The 10,452-nt window shown below is 30.2% G+C and overlaps 2 protein-coding genes across 4 annotated transcripts in view; one reads left to right on the forward strand and one right to left on the reverse strand.

The window, feature by feature from the left end:
* Positions 1-10,452, reverse strand: part of LOC117171258 (hemicentin-1-like) — a 109,745-nt gene that overhangs the window by 40,351 nt on the left and 58,942 nt on the right. The window lies entirely within an intron of this gene.
* LOC117171259 overlaps positions 4,009-10,452 on the forward strand; it is a 29,078-nt gene continuing 22,634 nt past the window's right edge. The window contains exon 1 of one of the 2 annotated variants that reach the window (XM_033358384.1): positions 4,009-4,162. The gene's annotated coding sequence lies outside the window, so the exon portion shown is untranslated. The remainder of the gene's footprint in view (positions 4,163-10,452) is intronic. The other variant, XM_033358383.1, reaches the window with a different exon arrangement.

The raw sequence follows: 10,452 nt of genomic DNA on the forward strand, positions 1-10,452 counted from the left end.
GGGGGGAGAGAATTAATTACTGTTGAATTTTGTTTCTAGCGTAAACTTTTTGAATTATAAAATATCCATTTCCACCCGAAAACAAACGATATAACCTAAAAAACATTACTAGTGAATTTCTTTGGCTATTTAATTTTTTCCATACAAAAACAACTATTTGATTGAGAGGAAACGGACAAGTGACAGACTAGAAGATAATTACCTACAACTGCATTATTTGGCAATTTTATTACCAACTTATCCCATTTTCGTCATAGGATACTGGTTTCCTTCCCACCAAAAAAGTAAGAGATAACCTTAAAATGCATTTTTGAACTGTATTTTCTAATTTAGCCTTTTCAGGGTCAAAATACATTTATTTAAACCGAAAAAGAAAGAAATAACCTACAATTACCTAAATTGTAAATTATCTTCGCCATTCAATCTTTTTGTAACAAAAAAGTACCATTTCATTTAAAAAAACGGAAGTCCTACAATACATAATCTAAAGTTGCATTATTTTTAAATTTTATTTTTAACATCGCCTTTTCCCATAATAAAATATTCATTTCCCAACGAAAATAAGCGAGGTAACCAAAAAATACATTATTAGTGAAATTTATTGGCTATTTCATAATTTCTTTTTAAAGAAATAATCATTAATAAGCATTAGGAAAAGTCATTACATATTGTTTATATTGTAAAACTCCATATTTTATTTGTCACTTGGTTTTTTTTTGCAAAAAATACTGATGATAGATAGCCCACAAAAGGGGAGCCTAACATAAAATTGTTTCAAGAAAAAATATCAATATTGTTTATTTTAATTATTAATAATTTTTTAGTTGTACAAAATTGTGTTATCTGTGCCTTTCCTGCATTTACTTTCTCTGCTACTCCATCTGTTGATCCAAGCCATTTGAACTAGCTCTTCTTATAGACTTTCATGACTTTTTTCATAACACATGCTTTTCTCTTATATCATAACACGCGCCCGATAATTATAGTCTGAACATAACCGCGCCTGGGAGAAAATATGCTTTGGATGATCGATGCAAGGACACAATTTCACCCTACCGTTTGGAATTACCGCACGCGGAAGTGTCGATTTCGTCTGACTTGTCCGACTTCACTATGACTTCGTACTGACTCGTTACTGATTTCGCACGGCGCTACGTTCGTATTTACTGACTCACTACATTGTATGACGACTCTTATCTTAATCTACGATTTCTCACGTAGTTTTACTGATTTACTTATAGCAACAACGACTTCAAAGTTACAATTTCATGATTCTCATAGCATTACCTGATTTCGTTAAGACTTCGCGCAAAATTCTTACGTTCGACATGTTCGACTTCAGATTGAATAGCTCCTCGGGTAGAAGATACAATCTACCAATGGTCGATGTTATCTGTCTGCTATTACCTGATCGCATGGGTAAATAGAGAATATTAACGTCAGTTAAGAGTAACTATCATTGTTTCTTGCAATGACTCAACACCTTAGGGCGCTTTCACACGATTACAGATCAGCAGATGACCGATATCCGGAAATCTAACAGTCACCTGACCGTCAAGGAGAAATCGTGGAAATCATGTTTATTACGCGGGAAAGATGTATGATAACACAAATATGAACTGCAGAAATTCTTTTTATTAGTGAAACATTTAAAAACAATGATAAATATAAGTAATTTTTGTTTGAAAATAAAAGTGAATGCAATTGAAATTTCTACTTTAGGCATTTGATTGTACAGGAAGGTACTCCAGATGTCCCTCGTCGATTTGATACTCCCTGATATATGTTGTAGTACTCGAAAAACTAAGCGACACTTATTTTTTTTATCTGCGGAAAAACACTTTAAGGAGGTGAAACAGCCCCTCAAAGTTAGGGGTTTCAAGTGTCGATTGTATAGTTTTGTGTATAAAAAACAAATTGATTTCGATCAAACCTACTGGTAAAGTTTCATCTTAATGAAAGATGAATAACACCATTTTCTCAACAAAAAAACAATTGAAGGGGGTTAAACACCCCTACATATATTTTTTAAGTTGTGTTAAAAACGTTTAAATTTAAAGAAAAAACAATTGACAAAAATATATTTTGCACTTCAGACAAAAATAAAGTTGACGTGTTTCGCCAAAAAAAAAAAAATAAATTAATTAATTCATGAGGGTGGCCACTCCTAAAACTTTTTATTTTGTGTCTATGATAATATATACTTTCCATATACAAAGACAATTAGGAAGATAGTTTGATAACGAAGGAAGTAAAATAGAGTCCATCCAACATAAATAAAGAAATTATGCGGGGGTAAAACACCCCTACATATTTTAAAATGTGCTGAAAATTGCTAAATTCATAAGAGAAAATTTAAAAAATATATATATTTTGCACTTGAGAAAAAAATAAATTCGGGTTGCGAGAACACATTTTTTTTAATTAATGGGGGTAGCTACCCCTAAACTCTTTTCATTTGGTGTCTATGATTATATATACTTTCCATACACAAATACTAAAGTTTAATAATATTATCCCTGATATGTACATAAAAATCAGAGAATCGGAAAAGTGATGCACATACATTTTTCCAAACTTTTAAACCAAATACATTCGTCTAAAGGTTGAATTTAGAATAGCTGACTTTATTTTAAATCCTTTGTTATAAAACTATCTTCCTAATTGTCTTTGTGTGTGGAAACTATTTATTAAAGAACACGTGCTTGTCTAAGCCGGTTTCTTCCTTTCTTGTGTAGACGCGTCCAACGCATCGAAACGCGTACACGTCACGAGCAATAAAAACAGTTTTTCAAAAGTGCATTGTTTTTTGATGAAGTGATAAATTCCAGTGAAACAACATGGATTGTTCTCGTGATTGTAAGTACTTGAAAAAATAGTGTAACATAAATAGATATGACAAAGATAAAAGTAAAAAATTAATAAACAATTTACTTCGGTTTTTGAATATTTATATTAATTCACGTTAATGAAAGTAGAGTATAGAAAAAAGTCTTGCTAGGTCGGGCCCAGTTTTTAATTCCGAATGGAAAATTACACATTCACATAAAAGATATTTAAAAATTAGCTGCCCGAAGTTGCCCGTTTGGTCTTGAGACAATATTTCAGATAGATTATACAGATGCGCTCTGAAATGCTCATTGTGCAGTGCATATGATTCATAGCGTAACATCGTAAACTTTTGTTTCTTCACTGTTCTATTAGCTTCAACTAACGGTATAAACAGACATCTGTTTATTAAAGGAACGTATTGTTTAAGCGATAACAATGTACGCCATTTTTTTCAAAAATCAATATTAGATTGATAATCAGCGACCCCAAAAACCACAGAGTAAGAAAATTCATCCCAAAATGATGACATTGATGAATTATGGCCAGCTTTTTGGGGATTTTGACCACTGCGAGGCGTGGCGGCTCAATTGGTGTTGTCAAGCATTGTAGATGAGAGGATTCTTTCTATGAATTAGACACGCAAAATATGTACGTCTTAATGCAAAAAATGAAGTCGATAGACCTAATACTGCTTACATTAGACTAGTGTGATTATAATTGTTTTTAATTTATTCAGGCGTAAATACAAATTTTAAGCCAACATTTTTATTTTTTTGGCTAATTCCAAAAGTACAGGAAATGTATAAATTAGTTTCTCAAAAACTTCTAATCTATCTCCAAGTCGTAAATAAAATATTTTTTTTTAATTTCTGCAAACGTGTAGTTCGCATTTTTCTGATGAATTTTATAGCACAGTAAAATAGTTAACATTAAAAAAATGTAAGCAATAAAAATTTGTTTTTATTTTCTTTCAATCTCTGTCAAAGTCGTGAGTTTGATAAGTTTTTAAATTTCTGCGACGGAATTCTTCGTTTTCTTCCATAAAATTTTACAATAAAATTTTTTACTTCTGATAAATGTAGGCGCAATAAAAAAGTATGTGCAAAAAATTACTATTTTAAAAAAATTCTTAATCTCTGTTAAATTTAATGTACAATAAAACTGTTTACTTTTGAAAAATGTACGCGTTATCGCAACATTCTCAAATATATTCCAACGCTACTAAAGCTTTCTAGTATTATTTTTATTACTTTTCACTATATAAGAAACATTTTTTAAAGTTTCAAGTCAAAACCAGCAAGTGAAAGAAGAAAATTAGCAACTATAAAAGGTGCGTTTTCTTTAAATATTGAAATCATTTTAATTTTCATATAGCCCAATTAAAGAAATGGTAAGGATTCGATCAGAATTTCAGTTGTTACCTTAGTTTAAAGCTCAAATAAAAAAAGGCCATGGATATATCTGAAAAATGTATATGCGTGGTATCAAAAATTGTAATCTCTTCCAGTGATATTAAAAAGTTTAACTGATGCCTGTATTATTTTGATATGACTAATAAGAATAATTTTATACTGAAAAAGACGAATTTTAAAGAAAATAGTTCAACTTTCAACAACAAAAAAAACTAATGAAATTACATATCAAAATTTCAAAGAACAAAATGAGTTTTTCAACCAGCAGTTGAATTTTAAAGTGATAGGATTAAATTTCAACAACAAAAATTAATATTTAACCCGAAAGATTAGTTTTTCATAACAACCGACTAATTTTCAACAAAAGCAGAAGCTTATACGCGCGCTCCGCGCGCGAACCCCTCATTTACTTGCAATTATTTTATTTGCAAATTAAGTTCAATAAAATGCTACAGTAATCACTTTTACTTTAATAGCTTCATTTGTACACGGTATCGCATGAGTACACTCTCACGAAGCAGAATAAACTATAGTGTAACACTAAACATTTTTATGGAAGTTTGGAAAAAACATCTAAAATGTCGGTGCGTAAAAATTTTCATAGAAATACATAGTAAATGATCTCGAATCGATACTACCATCTACGACGTACGACTAGGTTATCTACTCGAATTTCGAAAAGCCGGCTGAACTCGGGAGGCCTCTCATCTGGCCAAATGTTTAGGCAAGTGCGATTACTTCGAATAAACTCATGTGTAGCCGCATTGTAATTAAATTGTACTAAAATTCATACAGTGATTCTAGGTCCAGCTTAGTAAAAGAAAAAATGTCAAATGCGCATACAATGTGAAGTTGAGAAACCTCTGTTTCAGCGGGGTATTGAACATAAAAAATCATATAACAATAGGTAATAATAATAATACTGGTTATATGTTCAACTGAGTGATTAACCATAGTAAAATATATGGAGAAGTACATTGAAAGAGAAAATATACTACAGAAAATTTGTATAAAGCAAAATATTCAACTGAAGAGATTATGAAATTACTGGAAGAAATTAATAAAAAGAAATAATTACTGAAACTAATGAAATTAAAAGATTTTTCCATTATAAAGTCTTAATTTCTTTTTCACATCTTATTAAATATATAGTGCATACACTTTCTAATAAAAATTAATTTGCTTAAATGTTCAAATGGTTCAAAACCTAAAAACTAGTTAAGTTCTAAATTTGTTATGAAATTTATTTGAATAATAAATCATTATTGTAAATTTGCAAAGTTTCGTAGGAAAACGTGATTGGGAATATGTTCTATGTTGATTCCGTAACAAATTAAGCCCATTGTTCAAAAACTGCCCAAACTCTTAATTGGCTCATGAAAGTAGTTTGAATAATAAATCTGGAAAATTTGATTATTATAATTAATCGGAAAGAAGTTCTTAGTTGAATTTGTTACAAAAAAAACTGACCCTATTTGTTGAAAAATAGCCAAATTCTGAACTTTCTATGAAAGTGCTTTAGATAATTAATAATTCTAGAAAATTTTAGGACATAACTTAGGAAAGAGTCATCGCAAAAACAATCTTAGTTAATTTCGTAAATAAATTGTGTTTATTAATTGAAAAATACCCCAGGTCTCAATATGTTTATGAAAATTGTTTAAATGATAGTTCTTGTAAATTTGCAAAGCAACACAGAACAAAATCATCGGATAGACTTTCTTATTTGACCACGTAAACAAAGGGACTTTTAGAAAAAGGGCAAACTCTTAATTTTTAAATTAAAATCGTTTAAATAATTAATAGTTCTGGTCAATTTGCAAAGCAACATAGACAACAATCATTGGGTAGACATTCTTAGTTGACTCCGTAAACAAATGAAATTGTAGAAAATAGGTAAAAAATTTTTATTTTTTATTTTTAAAATTAAAATTGTATAAATAATTAATAGTTCTTGTAAATTTACAAAGCAACATAGAAAAGAGTCATCCGATAGACATTGTTAGTTGAGTCCGTAAAAAATTAAATTATAGTAAAAAAGCAAACTCTTAATTTTTTAATGGAAATTGTTTAAATAATTAATAGTTCTTGTAAATTTGAAAAGTAACATAGAACACAGTTATTGGATAGATATTTTTATAATTGACTTCTTAAACAAATTGACTTGTAGAAAAAAGGACAAACTCTTAATTTTTTAAATTGAAATTGTTTAAATAATTAATAGTTCTTGTAAATTGATAAAGCAACATAGAACAGAGTAATCGGATAGACATTCTTAGATGACTCCGTAAACGAATCGAATTGTAGGAAAAAGGGCAAACCCTTCAATTTTAAATTTAAATTGTTTAAATAATTAATAGTTCTAGAAAATTTACAAAGCAACATAGAACGCAGTCATCGGATAGACATTTTTATAGTTGACTCTCTAAACAAATTGACTTGTAGAGAAAGGACATAATATATACTTATTGTGAGACTTATACGAGAAATCAATTGTTTCAAGTGGCACTTGTAGGGGATTGTTTTAGGCCCAATAAGAGGGTGAAAAATTGTATAGTATTTTCAATTATAGCCGATTCTTATTCCTTGAAGTATTCTGAACAGGATAATTTATTATAAGTTACGTTGGTAACATATTTTCGCGTTTCAATCATTCATTGAGAAGAAGTTGCCTTTTTCCCATTATAAATCAAAGGGAAACTTCATGGTCACTGTCATTTGATATAAATTAGGTGATCACAAGGACAAAATAGTAAAAAGTAGTATACTGTGTGACAAGGGAGTAAAATTGGCGATTTTTTAAAAATAAAAATTAAAAATCGACCCACAGCAGGGAAAGGGGTTACGAATTTTTTTTAACAGTCACTTACACGTAGAATTGAACGCAATATCAGTAGGCAGCTTAATAGCAAAAAAATATTGTATTTAAAAAAATGTCATTAAATGGTTGTAAAGTAGAAAAAATGTGGAACTTCGTGATTTTTAATCGTGATAAAATGAACAACCAATTTCTTCCTCCTCTAATTTCTCCACTTCTCGCTTACCTAGCTGAAATTTGCTTTCCCTTACTTCGCCTCCAAAGCCCTTATCCCTCCTACTGGCACTAATTTATAATAATGTTCTCTACTTCTACTCACTTTCCCTTCCCTGATTTCCGCTACTTCCTTTCCCATTTATTTATCCTACTTTTCTCCCCTAATTTCTTCTGACTTCCTCTACCCCTCCCCTAAATTACACTTACGACCCATCACTTTCTATTGTGTTCCTTCCCTTATTTCCCTTCACTTCTTCCAAGTTACCTTCCCTAATTTCTCTTCAATTGTCCAATCCTAATTTTTCCTTATTTGTCTTATTTCTCCTCCCCTCATTGTCCCTCATTTCCCTTACTCCGTTACTCTTCATTTCCTGTCCTCTCCCTTAATCATAAATAATGTTTAAGTCTAATTACTTGAAAATAGATGATATTTAGCAATTGTTTAAACAATTTTTATAAAAAAATTCACTGTTCAGATATTTTTCAAACATAGACTCAATTTTTTTGCGGAACCGACTAAGAATATCTTTATGGTGACTCTTTGCTATAATAATTTGCCAATCCACAAGAATTATTAATCACTTAAACAAGTTCATAAGCAAATTTAGAGTTTTTGTCATTTCCGAACGTATAGACTAAATTTCGGCTTACGAAATCGACTAAAAGTGTTTCTCTGATGATTTATAGCGATGCAATTTTTAAAATATTCAACAATTATTAATTATTTAATCAATATTTATAAAAAATTCAGAGTTTGGCTATTCTTTAACAAATACGCTTAATTTTTGTTTACGAATTAGCCAGGAATGTATATGTAATATTTTTCGCTATTATACTTTTTAAATTCAGCACAATTTTTATTTACCACAATATTTACTAAAATTCCCATTTTGGTGATTTTTTAATAAAAACGCTCAATTTTCGTTCACGGAATCGACTATAATAATGTCTTTCCGATGATTTATTGTATCATAGCAACAAGTTATCAGAAAGACATTTTTAATTCATTCCGTAAAAAGTTGAGTTTATTCGTTAGAAAATAGTCAATCTGTAAATTTTGTTACAAAGAATTTTTTATAATTAATTATTCTCACTTTTTCGTGAAAAATCGAAATATACCAATCTTTATGAAATTTTAAAAATTTTTATTCAGCAAACTAAACTGTTCAAATGAAATGAATTTTGCAGGCAGAAAATTGATTTTTCCCCAGAAACTTTGTTGCCCCACTGCGTAGGGACAGTGCGTGTCCTTACTGTTTGTAGGGGAAGTGATGAGAGAGTAGGGGAAGGGAAGTAGAGGTCGCTAGGGCAGTGAGGAGGAAGTGAGAGAATCTGTTTGGAGTGGAAATAAGGGATAGTGCTGGGACGGTAAGTAGGGGAAGTATAAGGGGAGTGAGAAGCAGTGGAAGGGAGAAGGAATGAGAGTGGAAGTGAGAGGGGGAATTATGGGGGAAGTGGGGGAAAAGTAGGGGAGTAGGGGGAGCAACAGGCGGGAACATACTTTGACCAATTTTTTTCATTCTTCGATTCTGAAATTGCTTTTATATAAACATTCCATTTGTTTATACTGAAGACTGAAAATAATAAATTTTTCCTAAAAGTTAAAAATTGCTAGAAATAATAAAACATATTTTTGGTTTAACACTTTTTCTAAAATGATACAAGATCTACGTTGGCCATTGTAATAAATTTTGCACATCTCGCGTGACTTGTAAGGAGGGTCAAATTGAAAAACGCGTGATTATTTAATTTCAGTAAGGTCTAGCGTGAAACCATTTGCTCTTGCTGAAGAAACTGTCAGCATCAGCCGATGACTCGTCGCTCCTATTAGTGTTTATGATTCAATTAATATAGAAATATAAGGCAATTAATTGGGTCGTCACCACATTTCTTTAGTTGTTTGGCAAGATAATTGTGGTTTAATCCGATAATTCAATTATAATTGCTTTTTCTGCATGTCGAGATGTAATTTACATGATTGCTTTCGAGCAAATGCCTGCTTTAATTAAACTTGATCAACTCACACTTTCATAAGTAAACCTCGCACCTTTCGTTCTCAAATATTTCATAATGTGTGTAATTTATTGAAAATGAAATTAATATTAATCACATCTTTTTATTCAGAAGCATTTTGATCATTACAAACTTCAACTGAAAATATTTTTGGATAATATGTATTGTACACGTCAGTTTAACATGTTATAAAATTGTCTTTAATATAAGTTCTTTCCCTTGCTTGAAAATGCTTCATTATTCATGTTCAACTTATTAATTTTTCACTTTAGATTACAATTTTCCAGCATTTGTAGAATGATTAAACTTTAAACGTTAACAACATTCTAAAATAGTTTCTATTTTAAGGTCTGGAAACTACAGTTTTTTCAAAAGCCTAAATACAAAATTATTTAGTATGCAATTTCTCTTCTGGTCTCACAGTCATTTTGAAATTGAATCTTGCGAAATTGTTCAGTTTCAGCTTAAAACGTAAAAAATTAGCTAGTTCTTTAAATTCTTTGAAATCGTAGAATATAAAATTAAATAACTTGAAATTTGAGCGATTTCTAGTTTAAAGAATTTGCAATACACTTTTTTGAATTGAATGCCCCCAGAATGGCCCTAGAAATTAAAAAATTGATATAATAATTTCCCAAATATCAAACCTTAAAAATTAGCAGATTTTAGACCTAGACATTACAAATTTTGTACTTAGGAAAACGGCAAACACCGCTTCGGATAATGTCATAATATGTGTATAACGAACACAGTTGGGACTACTACTAACAGTTGGTAAAACTGACTGGAAAAACAGTTAAATAAAAAAATAAATCAGTTAATTTTATGATAGAATAACCAGTGCACAGTATTCTGGTTGTATTGATATCAATCTCCGGTTGTAAAATTTTCTTTTTTTCTGTTGAGGTAGCTTCCATTTTCATCAGCATGCAAAAAAGTAAATATATGACTGATATACGACTATGGAGTAGGTGTTGGAATATCATAAACACTGTGACATTTCTTCGACCGCTGTTATTGTCAATGAATTTTTAGTTTAAAGATTAAAAAGGATTTTTAAATTACAATTTTTTTTTAATTTTTAAAGAATTCATCAGAGAATGTGTTATTTTGGTCAAACGGTCCAATAGAAAATAATAATAAGGGATTCAGTTGTCAGTG

This window comes from Belonocnema kinseyi, chromosome 4 (genome assembly GCF_010883055.1).
Source record: "Belonocnema kinseyi isolate 2016_QV_RU_SX_M_011 chromosome 4, B_treatae_v1, whole genome shotgun sequence".
In the NCBI taxonomy this organism is placed as follows: Eukaryota; Metazoa; Arthropoda; class Insecta; order Hymenoptera; family Cynipidae; genus Belonocnema; species Belonocnema kinseyi.